The sequence below is a fragment of the Anomalospiza imberbis genome, chromosome 14, assembly GCF_031753505.1.
Source record: "Anomalospiza imberbis isolate Cuckoo-Finch-1a 21T00152 chromosome 14, ASM3175350v1, whole genome shotgun sequence".
NCBI classification, from domain to species: domain Eukaryota; kingdom Metazoa; phylum Chordata; class Aves; order Passeriformes; family Viduidae; genus Anomalospiza; species Anomalospiza imberbis.
Genome location: NC_089694.1, coordinates 7,886,270 through 7,905,870, shown reverse-complemented (window position 1 = coordinate 7,905,870; position 19,601 = coordinate 7,886,270). Strand labels below are relative to the sequence as shown.

The following is a 19,601-nucleotide window of genomic DNA, read 5'->3' as shown; positions in this document are numbered from 1 at the left end:
CAAGAAATCACAGCTGCTATTGCTGCAGAGTCACTGTTGTGTATCCCATGCTTAAACAATATGGTAGATTCATCACATACTCAAACGTTGTGATGACGCTATGAAACCTTACAATAATGAAATAATAACACTGCGTCATACAAACCCTTCAGTTGTCTTTCTGCAACTCTCTCTCTGAGTCAATTGGCTGTATCTACCTCATTGGATTGAAATGTATTTCTAAGTCTCTTTTTATCTGGTCACAATACCTGATTTCTCACAGTTACTGAAATCTGCTAGGTTCTAAATTTTTGGCCACACTTATTTTGGGTCGTGAATGAAGAAGAATTTGCAAATGAACTAGAAAAAGTGTGGGGGAGGTGTGTGTTGACTATTTCCTTTTCTCTTTGAGAAATGCCTTTGCATCTGATCTTGTTTTTTCCAGTTTGGACCAACTGATATATAACCCAGACACACTTTAACTAACATACACAAAACCTAAGCCACTTGCAATCACAACAGAAATTCCAATTTCACAGCAGGATGGTGAGAAAGAGACAAAGTTCAAGCTTGATTGTGGAAGAAGGACAGCAAGCACAACTTGTTTGTTTACTATCACTATCTCCATTCCTCACCCGTCTGCTGAGATGCCAAGCTTAGCCTGTGTACAAGCAAAGCTGAGATGAGCCTTGGAGCCTGTGTTGGCCACATTGGTCAAAGACACTCAGATGACCTCCAAGCTCTTTCTAAAAATACCTACTTCTTCCTTTTCCAGAAGCTCCATGACAATTGTTTTCTTTAGGAGGCTCGCTTGTGTTTACAGTTGCTGAAGAAACCAAGATGTGTTAAGAGGACTGAAACCCACAGGGCTGGTTTTGCTGATGACTGAGGGCCAGTCTCCTCCTCCTTCTCCTTGGCCAAGTTTTCAAACCCCAGCAATGGTCTGGGACCTCCTTGGACAGGCAGTTTGAAACACCTTGCAACGGAGCCTGATGAATGTGTTCTCTGCGTAGGCAGAACCTGCACATGGGCAGCACCTCAGCACTGGGAACAGTGGCTCTTGGCTCTGCTGAGGGGCAAATTCAGAGCCAAGAACTGAGAATTTATTGAGAATAAAGCTGTTTGTTCAATGGCAACATTTGAGTACTGGAACAAACTCCCATGTACACCAGTTTAGTTGTGTCTATTGGACAAAGTCAGCATCTAGATAAAATGCCAGTACATCCTAAAAATTATGTGGAGCAATCCACAGCAAAACACCTTTCTATATATTTTATTCTTCCTGTCCCCCTTCAGCTCTTTTTATGACAAAACACTTGGAAACCATCAGAGGTAGAGTCCCACTCAGTGAAGAAAACTTCCTTTTTAGATAAACATTTTCCTCTTGTTTATAGAGGTAAGATAGAAGTTGGATAGCAATGGACTCATAGTTTGCTTAAGATAGTAGTCAAAGGGTGTTTACAGCTTATGTAAAAGAATGTGATTATTTTATACTTGTATTTATTCAAAATGAGAAATTATCATTAATTTTCTTCTATTAGCATTTTATTTTCTTCCACTGAATTCTATTCCTTAGATTCTGTTTTGAAAAACTCAAATAATTTAATGTTTCTGTGCCTACTATATTTTCTCTGGATTAGACTATTTAGACCATGAAAGAAACGTCAGGCTTGTTCTAATTCTTTGTTAAACTACACCATCATCTGTCAGTGAATGCCTAACAGATGTAACAGCCATTTTCTTTTTTATTTGCAGAATATTCCATCACAGGATTTCTGCATGAGCAAAGAGAGTAATCGTAGACCAGATTGAAAACTGGATTCCAAAAGGCTACATAAAATTCCTTTTATTTCCCAAATGGGGCACAATAGGTTTCCATGGAATTTGCCAGATTAGCTTCGGTAAATTATACCTATTTTCACAAAATCTGCTGAATGGACCCTATGAAGATACATTAATTGCTTTAAATATTGCAGTAACCTCCTGCCAAGCTAAGCCAAATCTGGTAGGTTGCAATCTCTTTTCCTTGTTCTTCTAAACTCTGACTCTGTCAGCAAGTCCGCAACAGAGGAAAACTTAAAAGCCTCCTTTGTTGCAAGTCCATGTTGAGCTAAAGGAATCATAGAATTACAGAATATCTCAAGTTGGAAGGGATCCATAAAGATGGAGTCCAACTCCCTGCTCTTCACAGGACTATCTAAAGCTATCCCAAATCACCAAGAATGTTCTCCAGACACTCCTTGAACTCTGACAGGCTTGGTGCCATTACCACATCCCACTGTGGAGCCTGTTACAGTGACCAACCACTCTTCCAGTGAAGAACCTTCTCCTAATGTCAGAACTTCCCCTGACACAGCTTCATCCCATTTCCTCATACTTTGCTGGTCACCAGAGAGAGGAGATCAGCAGCACCCCCTCCAGTGCCCTCCCTGAAGAACCTGCAGACTGTGGTGAGGTCACTCAGCCTTCTCTTCTCCAAGCTGAACAAACCAGGTGACCTCAGACACTCCTCCAAGTCTTGCCCTTGAGACTTTTCACCATCTTGGTTGCCCTCCTTTGAACATGCTCTATAATTTGATGTTCTTCTTACAAAGAAGCATCAAAACTACACATGGGACTCAGGATGGGGTTGCACCAGCACAGAGCAGAGCAGGACAATCCCCTCCCTCAAATGGCTGCTGATGCTGGAGTTGATGCACCATAGGACATGGTTGACATATTCAGTTTGCCTCAACCCAAGCCCCCAGTACAGTTCTCATGAATTAAAATACTCAGAAAGGCCAGAGGAGCAGGGATGCCTGGTCAGAATTGTCCATTTCAAGATGCCACAAGGTCTATTTTGTCGTGCTCACCATTCCATGTAACAAGAGGGACCACCAACAGGCAGGTGTGGTCCTAAATGCAGCAACCCCTCTTTGCCCACAGAGTTCCAGAAACACACATATGCTGTGAAGCCCTGCTAGGTGTAAATGTAGGAGGCTTCAATAGCTGTCAGGGAGCTGTGTAAAGAGGCAACTCCCAGATACTGTCAATTGTCTGGCTCTGTTTCTGTTTTCTGGCTGGTTTGTTTCAAAGTTGTGAGGTTTATTTTTTTAAACTTTCCTTAAAATTACTTGGTATGGCATTGAGGAAGGTAATTTATTTACATAGAAGGGGCTGGAGTTTAAACACAAAGATGACTCAAGATAACCTTCCCTTCTCTGTTTTACCCAAAAGGAATTTACTGAAAGCCCTTATCAAACCCTCTCCTCCCTCAGACTTGGGAGCAGGAAGAGGCATAAATGGATTAGTGCATGTTCCACCTGCAGCAGTCGCTGAGTACAGGCCAAACAGTGAAAAGTTCAAGAAAGTAGGTAACACTGTCACCTCACAAAGGTCTGGGGACCAGGTCAGTTGTGAAACACGCTAACAGCATGGGGCTGCCCCAGCCTTTGAAACAAAAAGCTGAAAACAAGATTTAGTCTGACACCACAAGGACAGGAAGCACTGGAGCTCAATCAGGAGGAATGTGTTGTGCTGCAAACTGCAGGGATTTATTGCAATTCCCACTTCCAGTGAAATCACAGGAGGGGATCAGGGGCTGGCTCGCTCCCCATCCTTGGCACAAGAGGCAGCTGTTGGCTCTCCAGTTTTGTCTGTTTAAGCCTCTCCTGTAGCTCTGGGTGTGTTGTGGTTTAACTCCAGCCAGCAGCCAAGTACCACAGGCCACTCAAGTCACTCCCTCACCAGCAGGATCGGGGAGAATATTGGAAGGATAAAAGGTAGGAAAATCAGGGGTTGAAAAAAAGACAGTTTAATAGGGAAAGCAAAAGTCTTGCACACAAGCAAAGCAAAACAAGAAATTAATTCACTGTTTCCCATGGGCAGGCAGGAGTTCAGCCACATCCATGACAGCAGGGCTCCAACACACAGAACCATGACCTGGGAAGACAAATGCCATCACTGCAAACGCCATCCCCTTCCTCTTTCTTTCCCCCACTTTATATACTGAGCATGATGTCATAGGGCATCTTTCTGCAATAAAGAACAGTGTCATAACAACAACTACAATCACTGCAGAAGGTCATTATTTTATCTGTTCAGGGATACAACCTCACCAGGGCAAGGATAAGGTAGAAATAAATGTGCAAGTGTATACGTCCCTCACAGCTCATTTTGTGTGTATTTAGCACCTCAGTACAAACTTGCTGCTAGCTCTCTGTAGCTCAGTTGTATTCAGTTTGCTGAACTTTTCTTCAAAAATGGGCAAAAAGCTCATGGATAAATTTGGGTCAAAAGAGATTACAGTGGTGAGATTTAGATTCAACTTTATGTAACTGGAAGCTCATATCAGCATTCCAAGTCTGAAAGCAAGACTCAAAATTTTAATTTTGGATTCTGCTTAGAAGAATCTAGGCAGACAATCTCACAAATAAATAAAATTTTGACATTATGAGCATCATTAACAACTTGATTATTTTTCTATCACTGTCTCTCCGCTACTGCCTGAAGTTAAATGTCCAGAGACAACAGGAATATGCTGAAAGAGCTGCAAGAAATAGCAACTTTGTTTTTTCAAACAGCAGCTAATTGGTATTTTCTGAAGATTGAAGATAAGGAAATATCAAATTCCCTAACTTTCCATCAGCCTAGAAAATCCTGTGCATTTATGAAAACCACACACATACAAGGTAGGATTCTGTTGACTTAGGCAATGTGGGACTTCACCTGTTTCTTGGGTATATCTTTCTTGCAATTTCCTTCTCTTCAAATAGGAGGAAGCTCCTGTATTGCTTAATACAAGGATTTATTTCCTACAGCTTGCACTCCCTCCAGCAGCCTCCTCTTCCCAGAGAGCACGGCCTTAAAGACATGCAATGTTCTTCCATAAGTGCCAGCATCGGGGTTCAACAATTTGTCACTTTGTTTTGGTCTCTCCTTCACTTACTGCCTGTGCCATGACCTGATCTGTCCCTCAGATTTACCACAATTAAAACATATTTGTTTTTGTAAGTAACAACATTAGCTTAACTACTGATGCTAGAAAGGTACTCTGCATTAAAAATAACATGCCTAAAATCATACTGAACACAAAGGATCTTGGAAGCCACATGGTTTGGAATAAACACCACAGGGCTTTTTCATTTACGGGTGCCTGGATTTGGCTGCTTTGGCAGTGAGTGCCCAGCAGCTGCTGCCTGTGAATGCTGAGGAGTTGGCACCTGTTAGAGGAAATTCAGTATTAAACACTCTGTTATCTTGCCCATGAAGCAGTCACCCTTCTCCCTTTATTTGCATAGATAAAAACTTTCCATGCATGTGTTTCTGCATTGTCCTAAACACTGACCTGTAAACCTGAACCATACCACGGTGGCAAACAGAGTGTGTGAGCGTGTATCAAAATGCTGCTCACACCAGACAGAGCTCATGGCCGTGGCAGGGATCCCCAGAAGGAAAATGACCACAAGGCCATGACTAACAGAGAAGCAAGAATTGAATGTGAATCATCATCTTCCAAAGTATCAAAACCAAAACAACATTAGGTGTTGATATACAATACACAACATTGATACACACACACTGATACAGACAAGCTGCACTTCCCTTGCCAGAGCAACACAAAGTTCACTTCTTATTCTTTCATAAGCAGCCAACACATAATTCCTGGTGAACAGTACACACAGGGCCCTCTCCTACAGTAGCTCCCTCCCTGTGACAACACTGCCCCATCCTGCTCTTCACACGTGCTACTCCTGCCCACCATAACCCCTCTGTGCTTGTACTGCTGAAGAAGTGTGGGCAGCAGGAGCAGATTCAGCACAGGAGCACAGGGGCTGTAGGGCTGCCTGGCAGAGTTCAGTCAGCTCCTCTGGGAGGGGCACCCATTCTTGTACCATCTTTCATCACCATTACCTTGGCATTCAGGTCAAGGTTAGCATGCACCTCAATCTTCTCTTACTAAATGTAGCAGTATCAGCTGCAGGAGGTTGTTTGGGGTTTTTAAGTTCCACTTCTGCTTCTCATATTGATTTTGTTGATGCTGTACATGCCTAAAAGAGAAATAACTACATGAACTCAAATGGCAATGGCAATACAAAGTGTTTGAAGCACTGTAAAAACCTTATGAGATCACATAAACACACTGTTGAGAGAATGTGTAAACAAAATGTCTTGTAAAAGCTGCTACAGCAGTCTTAATCAGGAAGCTTTCATTGATGTCAATCTTAGTCATTACCTTCATTGTTAATTATAACCCTCCCAAATTTTATTCCATATGATTCTTAAGATCTAGGCATTTTGACTGAGACAATCTTTGAGGCCAACACCACAATATAGAAACCTCTGAGACAGAAGTGCCTGTCTATAACAAAAAGTACACGGAGGTCAGCCCAATTAGCCAGGCAAAACTCCTTGTGCATCGTGACCAACTTAAAGGGTAAAGGCTCCATCTGCTCTTAGTAACTTCAATTTTAATATTTTGTCCTAATACAAAGTTACTGCTTCATATTATTTGTAAAACTTATTAAATGTAAGACAGATGAAAATTCTAAAGGTCTAGTAGAACTTCAGAACGATATTTCACTTTGGCTGAAGTCACAGGAATCTAAAGTAGGAAATGGGAGTGGACATTGACGCTAGACAATGAACAATTTGTTCAAGCAAGCATTTAGAATTTGTGAAAACTCTTACATATTGTGCAAAACACTAATGAGAAACCTTTCATCCTGTGGTGCAATATCCACACTTCTGCCTAGGTCTTACATGCATATGGATCTTTTAGTTGCTGATTACAGTGACCTCTGCCCATACTTCAGCTCTCAGACTGAAGTGTACTTTGCCACTGAGTACTTGCTCTTCACATAAAGATGGTGTCATGATTTGTACATTGTGAAGACATTTTGTACTCATTATTAATACAGCAGTATTTCTGTGCTTTGAACATCATCTGATAGACCATCTGTATAGTTTTCAGAATGAAATAATATGCAAAAAATAAACCCATCAATGTTCCAAAGTTTACTGAGAACAGAATTTATGATTCTTTTATACGATGTCCCCTTTTCAACTTGAGAGTACTCCCAAAAATATATAATTTCATTAGGATGGCTGTCAGGACTTCAAAACTCTTGGAACTGCACATAGAGGAAACATTATAAGCTTCCTCACCCTCTAAAGAGATGCAATGTTATGGAAAGGCTTGTTTACCTGAACAACAACGAGGAAACAAGGTCAAGCTCAGGAGTGGAGGCGCCAGACAAATTCAGAACCAGAGCTCTGAACTGCAACCCAGATCTTACGACTGAATTTTAATCTGCCTTAGGTAAAATGCCATGTCTTTCCTCAGAATTGGTCCATTAGATTAGAAATCTGGTAGGGAATCATATTTGATGAAGAATTTTGCATGAAGCCATGTACACAGTTCTAAGCAGAAAGCAGCTTAAACAATACTGAATGAAGGTCTCTACTACTGACTATTTACAGTGATACATTGATATTAACTGGTAAGGAGAATTTGGTTTGGCTTTTGGCAAGGAAATACTTCTAAAGGTTATCATAGACAGATTGTGAAGTCTGGGGAGTGAGCAAGGGGAAGGATTCTGGGAAAGAAAGAAGGAAAAGACTGGAAATAACTGCCAGGTCAGAACCACTTATTCGCTTGAGAATTGTATTTCCCCACTGTAGTAATAACCTGACCTGACTCAGTGGAAATTATTTCAAGGCCAGGGAAAGGCAAACAAAAGCACACATCAGAAAGCTGCAAACAGAACTGACGCTGCAGGATCAGGATTTCATCACCTCTAGGAAAAGACAGTCTGAGCCATTTCCCACGGGGAATACCAAAACAATCTCCCTTGCCCTACAGGCACATGACTGGATCCAAGGCAATTGCAGAGGAGAAACCCAATCTTCTGCCCTTCCAGTAAGGGGCACAGACAGCTCTCAGTAATGCCATGCCCACAACAGTTTTCAAGGATGAAGTCAGAAACAACTCTAAAAATAATTGCCAGTTGCCAAATTAAATACTCAGAGTGTTCTATTTGTTTCATAACTTAATGTTTGTTTCTACCATATTGCTATGAAAAGCATGGTACTTCTCATTAGATGCCTCTAATTCTAAGTTCCTATAAAAATTATTTGCCACAGAGTCTTAGGAATGATGGAAAAACCCCACCAGTCTCATGCTTTCAATTGCTGTTAGATCTAGCTGGAAATTCACCCACAGAGCAATTCTCCAAAAGATCAGTAACTTGGTAGTGTTGTGCAAGGGTTTTTGGCAACACTGAGTTTGTATCTGTTCTCTACAGAAATATTTTGTTTTGACTTCAAAGAATTCAATGTTAATCTTTCTTTTAGTCCAATAGAATTTAAAATCTTGGGTTTAACACTGCTGATAAAGTCATGAAATGCCTTGATCTAGTAAAATAAATTATCTTTATCTTGATCATTTAGAAGTAAAATGTATCAGAAAAAAATAATTGGAGTAAATAGAAAAAAAGTCAGCTTTTCATAATGATTCCAAAGAAAATAATTCTTAGAACTTTTAGTCAGAAAAGTTTTCATTTTTTTATTATATTGTAAAAGCAGGTGAGATTGGTGGAATTACTGGCATCATTTCACTTTCTCATGGCTCATGGAACATTCTTATAAATTTTAAATCAGAGACCATGTAGTTTGCCAGACACAACAGGGAACTGGAAACTGCAAACATCCATCCTGAGTCTGACACAGACTCACTGCTGCTCAACTCCCATCTTCTTGCTCACCCACAGCTCTCAGGGAGCCTGTGGGAGGCTGGGATATGCCTGGAATGCAGACACGTGGCTCAAGAGGGCAATCTCATCTTTATTTTTCCTCCTATATGGGAACTGGGAGAACGACTAAACTACAAATCTAACCTGAGATTACCCTTGCACAGCATTTTGTAGTGCAGAGCAACTCAAGACCTTGCACCTGTTTGATTTATCAATAGGAGTAGTACAGGATTAAAGATTTATGGTGATTATTCAAAAAAGTTGTGTATAGAGGTGTGTTCCTCAGTCCTGGCAGCTGATGTGCCTCAACAGAGCAGAGCCCTTGCTGCTACATCCCTTCCAGGACCTGAGTGCAGTGAAGAAAGAGGCAGAGGTTCATCATACAACCAAAATCTACAACCCCTTATCCTTCCTTCTTCCCTCACCCACCAGCCAATCTGCCCTGGAATTTGGGGGCAGCTACCCAGTCACCTGTGGGGTGCTGGCCTGTGTTTGCAGAACATTGTCTGAAAGCAAAGCCTGAGCAGCTGCCAGCTTGTTCCCTGATGGCTCCTGGAGGATCACACCAGTGCTAAAAACATCAAGACCACATACTAGGGGAATGACTATGGACTCCACAGCCCTGGAAGACAAAGCTGAACTTCAGGCAGCCTCTCAGAAGCTGATAGCAGACACACAGACTGGGGAGGAGTACCAAGAACACAAGAAACTACCTAATCTTCTGTTAAATTATCATACCACAGGGTGCAATTAAGTCATAGGACAGTGTAGGCTCTAAGGGCTGTACTTATGTGTGGGAGAGGGGTGATTTTCTCCCTCCCAAAATTCATGTACACATTCCTTAGCTCCACTGACCTCACTGAAAGGGTGGAGAAAAGTGATGAGGACTTCACCAAAAGACAGAGGTAGTAGAAAATAAGGGCAAGACTGAGACTTCCTCCTTCTTCCAGGCCCCTATCCCACCATATTCACCCCATTAGGATTCCCCCATGGCCCTGCATTTCAGGAAAGTTAAACCCCCACAGCCTGCCTCCACCAGGCTGGAGCCCACCCGCACAGGCTGCATTTGAAGTCTTGTGCCCGTGCTACAGTTTGGCACAGCGAGTTCCCAGAGTGCCAAGGCAGAGGCACTCCCCACTGCAGTGAGAAGAATGCAGACAAATTTTCTCCTGTGTAGGAAAGTCCTTCCCTCAAAGGCTTCTCCCCTCAAATTGACCAACTGATTGACACCCCTGTGAGTTTCTTTGACTCCTACATGGATGTAGTTAGGAAGAAATGTTCCCACTCATCTGGGGCTGGTCTGGAATCTGACCAGAATAGTGTCTGATTTCCCAACACCAGCTCTCAAGTGGTGCTGGAGACCTGCCAGCTCAGCACGATGCCACAGCCTGGCTGCAGAGGGTCACCTTCTCCAGCACGGAACAGCCCGTGGCAGATGTTTGGTTTGTAATTCCTTGCCTTGTGGTTACTCTGTGCTTCAGCTGGACCTTCCCAAGGTAGTCCTGCTCCAGAGGAGGAACAAAACTGTTGCTCAATAGGGAGAGTTTTGTGAGCAAATGAGATAAAGCTTCCAAGAAATTGGAAGGAAATCAGGAATGCTTTGGTTGCCAGATTAAAAACAAACACTGAGCAGCCCCTCTCCCTCTCTCCATTCAAAGGTAAATACAACATCAGCCTTTCCCCCCACCCCTCATGTGCTCCCAGTAAGTCCCTGTCCCATCCAAAAAACAACAGTAAAACCTCTGACCTGCTGCCTAGTGGGAGAAAGAAGAGGAAGCAACGTCACTGACTTTGTTGATGGTGTCCCAGGGCACATAACTGAGAATTAGAGAAATACCTGTTTGGAGGATTAAGACCCACAGCAAAAAGTTTAGAGGATTACACTGAAATAATACCTGACCAGTTCTTTAGGAAGCACTACACAGATTACTCATGTCATGATTTTTGAGGGTAGCTTTCTGTGCAGTCTGTGCAGAGTCCCAGAGGAGCATTCACAGTTACACCTACTCAAATAGTTGCTTTTTATGACTCACAGAAGAAGTTTAGAAGGCTATTTAAAAAAAAAAAAAAAAAAAAAAAAAGCTGACCCATAGAAAGCTATTAGATCAAAAATCTAGGACAAACACCACTATATTTCCTACATCAGGCAGTGATCAAGAAAAAAACCAAAACACAGAAAGACAATTAGGATGAACTAAAGAAAGATCCCCTGGGGAGGTGTCTTCTTCTCCAGTACAGAGCCTGGGACAAATTTAGAAACAGGCGTAATTACTGGATGGTTGATTTCTTGTTTTCCTTGGATTTTTCTCAGTGCAGTAAAGAAATATATTTGCTAAAAAGTAAGAAAAACCTAACTGCAAATATTTTGTTTTACAAGGCCTTTCTCTACGTGTTGAATGTTGGAGAAAGAGGGTTTGATGCTGGAGGCCAGGGGTGCCTTGGCAGCCCACCACACCCTTTCTTCTCAAAGAAGATTTACGGGCTTTACTGGTATTACCAAGCATTACAACTGCAAGGAACTTCATTTTCTGAAGCTGAAATGGAAGAAGAAGCTGAAGGAAAGGAAGAAGCCATAGTTCCCCACTTTGTAAATCAAGTGGCAAAGTCCAGCAACTGAAGGAAGTGCTGTAGGTTTTTATTTAAAGGAGAACAAGGGTTCCTCCTGTATTATTCTCTGTAACAGGTACATGTGCCATCCCAGCACTGCTCTCATCCCCTGTGGGGTGGGGTTTGAGGGAAGGAAGAGGACAAGGTTAACAAATTTGGAAGAAACTCACTGTGAACAACTCTCAGGTCTGACCATATGCAACTTGTTGCATTGAAAGTTAAAATCACTCAGTGAAACATGGTTTTTATCAGAAGGAAAAGAAAAGTAAAGGTTCTACTGAAACCAAGCAAAGCCAGGAAAAAGAAAGTAACCATGCCACAGGAGATAAAAGACAAGTAAAATCAGACAGAAAATCTAACTTCAGGTCTGAGGAATGCAGTACTAAAGCTCTGTAATTGCTGTGAACCAAGTAGGAAGATGCATGAGTAGAGATGGACAGAGATTAGCAAAACAGAAAAGGTAAGCTTACAAAAAGAGGAGTAGAACCAAAAGGACAAACAGGTTCAGATCTGAAGTACTGACCTGACAGCTTTGGTAGGCTGCAGAAAAACAAAAGGGAGAAAAGAAAATGCAAAGATTTGGCTACTTATGCCTTCCATCAGGAGTTATTGCAGTATATGATACTAATGGGCAGCATCAGATTTCTCAATATTAGCTCTACTTTATGTTGCAAATAGCAAAAAAATCTGATAGTATGGTGTTAAACAGAATCTTACAGAAGAATGTTCCCTTTTGGCTGAAACACGCGATTTTTGTCTGTGTGTGTTCCTTCTACGTGCAATTTTTATCTGTATTATTTCTTCAGTTTTGGAAAGTTAAGACATTAGTACCAGGGAATTTTGAAGCTTATCAGAAAAGCTCTAGAGCATTCCTTCAGTTCTTGTATCTAAGGGGTTTATGAACATTTCCTCAGTTGCACAAGACAGAAAACACTTGAGGATTCTGCAGGCAGAAATTAGAGCTGCTAATAAATCTACCACATGGCATTTATTTACTCAAGTAATTACTTTGCTTCAGATAGGAAAAAGAACAGCTTTTGTAAAGGTACCAGAGAGAGACATGGCAAATTTGCTTCTTGGGACCATATGTATAGGAAAGAGAGCTGGCACTGCCCAGTTGCAGCCCAAAGGGTCCCCAGAGGAGGGACAGCTCATTGCAGTGCCAAACACACCATTTGTAGATTCTGATTATAGTGCATTATTCCTGGACTGTGTTTTGGAAGGGGACACGAAGATAAAGTCTGCTGCTCCCTTCAAAGTTGACAAACCTCCAACAAGATTTCCTAACAGATAAAGATCAGCAGCAGCAAACCATTTGTTTACCTGAAGTATATTAACCTCCATGTAGCGAATATTTTTCTTCTCCATGATCAACCCAGCTGGTTTGTAAATGATACTGGTATCAGTGCCTCATGGGTGGAGGCAGTGCTGTGCAGACGTAGAAGGATCAGCAGGGGTGCCTATGACACCTTCTGACTTAAGAGTGTGTGAGTTTTCGTGTGCAGATCTTGTCACATGCCCTTTTGTTTGCACCATGCTCAAATCACCTTCCACCACGTACGTCATGGTCTTCCAGTCTGACAGAAAACACAGCTCTGTGGTTTGGCATCTCCTGCCCATGATCCCTGCAGATCAGTGGACTGCTTCTACAAAGAATAATTATAAAAAAACAGGCTTGTAGTACTCTCTCAGTCTTGCACTTTCATAGGATTTCTCTCTTTTTAGGATTCCTATATCCAAATAGTTAGGAAAAAAACAACCTGGCTGAAGTAGGACTGTGCAGGAGATAAGAGTAGTCAATTATAAACACTATTAACATTCCTCTTATCTTAAAATCTTGGAATTTCATATATTAGACAGACATAGTGAAACCCTTAAGCTCCCACTAGCCTATGTGAACTGTCCTCTTCAAGAGCAGAACATGTATCCAAGAGCACACCTGGGACAGACTTGATGTTATGGGCCAGATAACTGGGAGGCATTAAAACCCAGCTCTGAGGACTTCTGTCCCTATTAACTTTTGACTAACTTCGTTTTTTATTTGCTGTAATCTAACTGTTTTGCTCTGGAATTTATTACCCACATAGATGCCAGACTGAGAACTTCTACTGAAATATGTAAAAGAGCTGGAATTGTCACATGAAACTGCCACACTTTCCAAACATAAGAAATAAATCACTTAGAAATGAAATCATATCCATGTTTGTAGATTTTGTCACAATGAGTTCTCTAAATATAGCTTTTTCTCTGAAGTTATGCAACATTTAAAAAGTATTACTGTTTTTACTACTATATTGCTATCCCCATCCAATCTGGTACACAACAATTTATGCCTGCAGCAAAATGCCTCAAACACAGAACAAAGCTGATTTCATCAATATGTAATCTTACGTGTAATCTTACCTTATCTTCTGACTTACCCTTTACTTCTATGTAAATTTTTTTTGAGAAGCCTTGTACAACAGAACTCCATTCTTATTATAGCTACACAACCAATTAAACTGACCTATTGGAATTCCATGTCACCAGGGCATGCACTGATGCCATGTGCAGTCCCATCATGGGACTGTCCCCTGTGCTTGCAGAAATTACTAAAGCATTGATGTGCATAGTGAATATTTGTAGTATTTTCATGATACTGCTTGCATAAACTGATACAGGCACCACTGCACAGAGACACTGATATTGGGCACCTCCATTTCTGGATGTTTCAAAGAAGATGCTTGGGACCTAATCTGGAAAGTACTAAACTTACAGAAAGTTCCAGCCCTCAGTGACTGATGAGTGAAACTAAGCACCAAAATATGACAAATCTAAAATTTAAGGACTTTGTTTCATCCATCTTTTTGGGCAGCACTGTGGCTCAGAAGAGGAAATGGAAAAGTGATTTTTCTCCTCTCAAGGAAATTGTTTCATGTTGTGTAGATGACTCATGTCAGATAAAAACAGGGATTTACCTCTTACCCTGAACTCTGTGAGGTAGGTTCACCTTTGAAAGCAAAGGGTGTCACTGGAACACGCAATTGAGCATGCAATACCAGTATTTAACAGAGATGTCTGATACATGCCTTGGGGGGATTATTCATGCTATCTACCTTAAGTTACCCAGGTATGATAAGTGCAGTCTCCTAGGAGAACATTTCCTCCTGCAGACAATGCATGAAAAGCCTGGTATCTCCAGAAAACAACAAAGAGAACTTAGGTCAAAACCCCATCAGTTTAGACTCTCCTCCAAACATACCCCCATGTTCTCATAAAAGTCAATGCAAAAAGTGGAGCAATGCCAGCAAATAATTCAGATTTATTACACACTGGGGGGAACCTTTTTCAACACTGACTATGAAGCAAGCCAGAGATCCTGCAGTGCCAGTGGTATCTGCAGCCCACAGGGATTTTCTGTGGTGCCCCAGCAGCTGGTCTGGCACCAGCAGTTAACGTTCATCAACGTCTGTTTCACTGCCCTGCGCCCCTTGCTCAGCTGGGACAGAGTTCTGTGGGGCAGTGGGGGTTCACAAATGTGTCAGGTTAATTACCAGTGGGGCTGTTTTCTGAGTGCCACACTGAACTTCCAGGAGCTGAAAGACTCAGTTTTTATGACAAGCAGCGGATCCACCTGTAAAAGTGACACAATGAATTTTTAAAGTACGGCTAATTGAGATCTGATTCTTAATGTCTAACAATCTGTTTTTTTAAGAAAACCTTCCATAAAAAGTATTACTATTGCATCGAAGTTGTTTCCATACCTTCCAAGCAGATAGTCTTCTACAGCAGTCTGTAATTCAGCACTAGGTGGCCTCTTTCTTCTTTCAGAGAAGGTCTGATACATCATTATATCACCTAACGACTTAACCAAAAGTAAAAAACATTAGGCAAATGTAAAGAACTTTGTTCAGAAGGATTTTATGACAAATATTGCAAAACTGCTCATTGTTTCCTAACCAGAATGCATTCACTACAGCTCAGAATACAGAACTGATTCTCTGTAACCTGGCTTGCAGCCTAAGCCTTGAGCAATGTTTTATCCATACAACTTTGTAGGAGGTACACATAGTACCAACTATCATCCAACTCACAGATGCAAGAGCATACAGAGGGGAAGAGGATGTGAAGATAAAATAATACACTTTTCTACTCAGCTTAGGTTTTGCCAGGTGAGATCCTAAATAGCAGTCACAGCTTCACCTCCCCTGCTCTGAACAAAGCTCTTGCACTCCAACAGTGCTCCTTCTGAGTGCTCTGTAAAAGCAGAAAACTCTGATGAATCACGGAGCATTTAAGAGATTCATGGATGGCATTGAGGTTTCTAATGCAGAGACCAGCATAATTGTTTAATTGGAGCATTTAGCTCTCTTGAAGAGGCTAACAAGGAACTGAGCATTGCCTACAGCAAGACAGCACTCTGGCAAAATGGCCTCAGGAAAGGGGTTCTTAATTTGCCTCTCAGAATTTCCCAACCACCAAAAGCACAATCACTTCATTGCAAAATCGCTGTGCTTCTGCAGGATAAGCTTTGTGCTAAACAAATGCTTGTAGCAGTATGGGTGATTAGGTGAGATCATATGAGGAAATAAAATATGTTTTGCCATGGTGTGGCTGAGCAGTGACTTCCTCCATCAGTTGAAATGGGATAATTTGTTTACAGAGCAGGTAAATGCTTCTTGCTAGGCAAAGAATGAAGACTGGAGCCTGTAGAGCTAGTGAATGTGAGCCAGCAAAAGGGTGATTTATGTAAGGCTGCTTCTCTGGGGAGTTCTCTGGACATCCCCATGAAAAGGAAAGTAGTGACTTCTTTTGGTCACCACATGAAAAGGAGCACGAGGCTGTCTATCCCTGCTGTGCTGCTCTGCCTCTGACTTAATGCCTCTGCTCCTTTGGAGTATTTTTCTTCTCAAACAAGTAACAGGAAGGGTTTAAGACCCCAGTGAAGCTGAAGAGATTTCCTCTATGTATTGTCATTAAATATTTGGTCTGAGACAGAAAGGAAGCAAGACCAAAAGAAATGCTCTGTGTGACAGCTTTAGGTGTCCACTGCCAGCATTGCCCTCCTTTATTATGAGTTCGGCTGGTCTGAACACTTCTGCACACCTGCAGTAATGTCACAACAAAAATTACAGGACAGGTGGGATCATGAAAATATCAAAGACTCATGATAGGATCCACAGTGGGAGGGAGCTCTGGGATCAACCTCTCAATTCTTTGTGTGTCTCCAACCGTGTCTAACTTGGCTCACCGGGCCGGGCCGCATGTTACCGGTGTTGCAACAAGTCCTCGGCACTGTCACCTGCCCGGCCACCCAAGGAAAACCAGTGAACATTCCTCAGTAATTATTCAGAGGCTTTCAACAGACCCTCGTGCTGAATCCACCCTGTTCATTCCACATGAATCTCTGACATTTTTTAAAAGGTGGATTTTTTTTTTTTTTTGATGGCATGCCTTACAAGTCTTGCTTAACCCAAGTGCTGTCTTTGCAATCAAGTACATCATTTCCCACCCAGATTGGGTATGGATAAAATCTGCTCCTGCCTTCAGCATGAAGACTGTTCTGGGTACTACTGCAGCTGAATTAGCTACAGGGTAGCCCAACATTAACAACTTTTTGTTTTCATTACCTGTTTGTGTTCCTCATCCATCCTAAAGTTACCTGCAAAGTATCAAACATCAGAATAAAAATAGCTAGAAAAGCAGCTTGTTGTGTCATAGGTCAGATTCATGTGTGACTCAGAGCTGAAGGAATAAACATTCCTGACTCCTATTGGTAATTTCTTTTTCGGCTTTTCCAGTGGTGAAAGAAAAGTCTCTTTGCATTCCTGCAGGGGAGGAAGATCAACATAAAATCAGATGAAAGGCTGTCAGATCCCAGGCTGAGTGCCAGTGAAGTCTACAGGGCTTTACCCAGTTAATACAGAGTATTTAGTATCATACTATAAAGTCTTTTTTACTTAGACTTGTCCTTGAAAACAACTCCCTTGGGTTGTATAATTTCCCTAGTAAAAGCTCATATATACTGAGCTACAGCAGTCTACTAGCACAGATTTAAAAGAAAAATGAATATTTTCACTATTAAACATGTTGATTACATTATGAAGTCTGTCTTGGTCTAGAAGTACATTCTTAAGCAGACCTTTGTCAAATATTTTTACTGCACACTGAACGCACATGGAGGAATCCTCTTGCAAAGAAGCACAATCACTTTGAAGAACAAATTCTGTACACTGTACTTATCTAACAGCCTTTCAGAATTTCCCAACCACTGAAATGCTGAGCAGCATTACTGACAGCAGACAGCTAATACAGTAAACAAGGACACTCAGCACTTTATGATAAAAAGGGATTAATAATCACCACAGTAGAGATATGTATAGAGAGACAAATTGCAGAGTCCTTCCCTTGGAAGAAACCTGGCTGTGATTAGTGGAGGTGTTTGCAGGGTGAGATGGAGCACGTGAGCACCATACGATCCGTTTCACTATGTGTAAAATTCCTCAAAGCACTCACCAGAGAAAGTCAAAAACCACAAAGTAATGCTGCTCCGCATCTACTGAGAAAACTTACCATGCTCCCCTGCAAGTGAAGGCCTTAAATAGTTGTATGTCACATAAACATCACCTCTTGGAGTGCTCCATTTTCTCCAGAGACTGGGTGCTTGCTACATATTTTCCACCCTGCCATGACACATCTGCATGCCTAGCACACGCTGTATTCATCATGTTCACTTTCCTGCCGTTGCGAAAGAGCTCGTGTTTGGATGCGGTCCTGACTGCTCCTGCAGATGTTTTTTTGTGCTTGTTGAAGGAGGCTGTGCTTTGGGTATGGCACTGCACCCTGGCTAGTGCGGCATCCCGGAGTGCCTGGGGCTGGGATGGCTGAGGGCACAAAGGGCCAAGTTCAAGGCACAGACAAGTTCTGTGTCCAGAGTTCAGTCCTGTGCCTCCAGCACAGCAAACAGCCCTACATGCATGTACTTCCTCCACAATGAATGAACTGCAATATGTGTGGGCAGACAGATTCAGAGCACAACCTCGAGGCATCACCAGGGAATGCAGAACACACAGTAAAACCCAAGTTTAAACAGTACTAATTAAATGCTGGTTCTGTCCCCTCATGGATATATTATATGAACGTGACATCTTTTTATTCCATTGCATACAAGCTCTCCCACGCATCGTTCAAGAGTAATTGTATGTCATATATCCATTACATCTCCGTCTAAATGCATTTAATGATTTTACCATTTCCCTTCTTGTTAGAAATGTTTCTTACAGTTGCTGCAAGGTAAGTGTGATTTCTAGAGACAGCCTTGTCTCTGTTCCATTTTAGGTGCCTGTTGTGTAGAACTGACAGCTGTGTCAGATAATTCACACTTGCACTATTGCAGTTGTTGCTTTTCTAATTTAAATTTACAATACTAGAAGCCAAAAATCACACTGGATCCTGGCTTCCCATAACTGCTTGTCTTACAGGGATGAAGCAGAGCTTTGTGATTTTATGTTTGCTTACTCCAAAGAGCTACTGGCTGTCAGAAGGGGATGGGGGCAAGTTCAGATGTACCTCATGGCAGGGAAATTAATGTCATGACGCTCATCCACTTCCACGTCCCTCTGCTTTGCCCCTGTGAAGTGCTTTGAGGATTAACTGAGTTCTATCTGGAGCTGACAGTGTCAAATCCAGGCTCTGCCTCAGCTGAAGAGGAAGTGGAAAGTAAACATTTGAAAGAGGCAATGAGAGAGGTTGGCTTGCTCCCTATCCTGGGACACTCTATTCCAGAACCCCACTGTTTTCAATAAAATATCTCAATTTTTACCCGTTTTTATTACTATTTTTTCCTTCCCATTTTGGTTCTAATGAAAGCTGGCAAACAGGAGGCAGCATCCTCTCTCAGACAGGTGCCTCACTGGATGCTCTGCCGCAGCCATAGCAATGGGATGACCACTGCCCCCAAACCAGAGGAAATGGGATGTTGCAGACAGCAGCCTGGGCTCCTTCTGTAGACAGGTATCTGGTAAGAAAAAGCCATGGGAGACTCAAACCCTTCCTGGCAGAGCCAGGAACACAGGAACAAGCTTCTCTCTGTTGCACCCAGCTGGATCCTGCAGCAGGCAGATGTGAGCAAAGCACATCCCAGGACCTTGCAGAATGGAGCAGCCCTTCCCAAAAACAGCAGCAATTTTCCTCCATGGGAAGGAGATTTCAGATGAGATCAGCAAGGCTGCCAGCTTGGAGCAAAGGCTTCCAGACCACCTCAATCCCCACACTTCAGGTTTCCTGCATTCCTGCCAGGAACAC

The 19,601-nt window shown here is 42.1% G+C and overlaps 2 long non-coding RNA genes across 3 annotated transcripts in view; both read left to right on the top strand.

The window, feature by feature from the left end:
* Positions 1-1,004, top strand: part of LOC137482450 (uncharacterized) — a 63,167-nt gene extending 62,163 nt beyond the window's left edge. The window contains exon 3 of the long non-coding RNA XR_011004070.1: positions 782-1,004. This is a non-coding gene — a long non-coding RNA (uncharacterized lncRNA). The remainder of the gene's footprint in view (positions 1-781) is intronic.
* Positions 1,005-1,014: 10 nt separating this feature from the next.
* On the top strand, positions 1,015-13,512 carry LOC137482451 (uncharacterized). Of its 2 annotated transcripts, none has more exons than XR_011004072.1 (4): positions 1,015-3,112; positions 3,237-3,332; positions 3,847-4,649; positions 11,089-13,512. It is a non-coding gene; the product is annotated as an uncharacterized lncRNA (long non-coding RNA). The 2 variants fall into 2 exon arrangements; XR_011004071.1 differs by having other exon boundaries at positions 3,196-3,332.
* Positions 13,513-19,601: the final 6,089 nt, after the last annotated feature.